Raw genomic sequence first — 1,382 nt, 5'->3', positions numbered from 1 at the left:
TCCAGAGCACATGATAACAGTGTGATGGTAGATAATAGAATGAAGGAAACCGAGTTATAACATTAAGAAGGCAGTTAAAGAAATTCAAATATTATTGTCAGGGTCATTATCAAGCAAACAAAAATAAGTTTTGCTTAATTTCTCCGTATCCTTTTGGGTATTTATGTCATTGTATTGTTTCTTTATAAAAAGCATTTCTGAGATTAATCTCTTATTATAATGTGATTCAGTGTCCATGACTCTGACATTTTTCCAGTCAAAAGAATGATTAAAATCTAGCATGTGATTAGTTAAAACCGAATATTTAGAAGAATTCCCCCTTATATTACACTCATATTCCCTCAATCTAGTACTAAGTTTTCGTTTTGTTTGGCCTACATATGAAGCATCACAATCCCTGCACGAAATCTTATAAACTACATTATTTCTATTCGTTATGTCTATTTTGTCCTTGTGTACCTTAACAAACATATTTAATTTATTAATACAACGTATTCCTATAGTAAAAACATCCCTGTTTAAATTTGATATGACACAATTTGTAACTTTCGGAATGTATGGTACAACGAATAGTTTTTTACAATTAATGAATAACTTGGTTTTAAGTATCAAATTGAAGCAACTAAACGATAATTTTACTTTTCTAAATATTATACATAGTAATTATTATTATCAAACAATTTACTATTATTATGTTTGGTGATACTTATTAAATATTGCGTCAATCAACAAAATTTAGTAATTATTACCAGACTTTTAGCTGAATATATCTAACGCGTAATAGATATATACAATATTTACATATATACCTTATATACACATATATATATAAATTTATAAGTATTACATAATCGGTACAACTAGCTCGTACCGTTAGTTCTGTTACGTCCAAACCCTTGGAAAATTTTTGATTGTTTGTGATCCTCTCGGAGAATGAAAGGAGCGGGAACGGTGAGGATACTTGGAAGGAAGGTCAGACTCTTTTCTCGCAGGTACCCGCACGGAGGCGAGTGCCGCTAGTCGAACGCACCCCTTTTGTGCTCGCTTCGGAATATGGGTCAACGTCCCGTAAGGACGCTTTAACACCTGTTTCCTACGAACGGTGCAGTCGTTGGTCCAAATTTTGAGTCAAGGAATCTAATCCTTTTAACTCGGGACTGGGCCACGTGCGATCTCTGAAAAGGCAAGGTTAACGACTACGAGGTCTCAGGGTTTTAAAATAAGAGAATGAGAGAGATAAAAATTATTAACATAGTTTATTTAAATCAAACATTATTATCTAATTATTAATAGTAAAGAAAGCAATGAAAATAAGAAAGATTACGCATAAAGAGAATTATTACAAACTAGAATTACCATAAAAATCATTATTACAAATTATA

This window comes from Trachymyrmex cornetzi, unplaced genomic scaffold, assembly GCF_001594075.2.
Source record: "Trachymyrmex cornetzi isolate Tcor2-1 unplaced genomic scaffold, Tcor1.1 scaffold945, whole genome shotgun sequence".
In the NCBI taxonomy this organism is placed as follows: Eukaryota; Metazoa; Arthropoda; class Insecta; order Hymenoptera; family Formicidae; genus Trachymyrmex; species Trachymyrmex cornetzi.
This window is presented reverse-complemented; position numbering follows the sequence as displayed.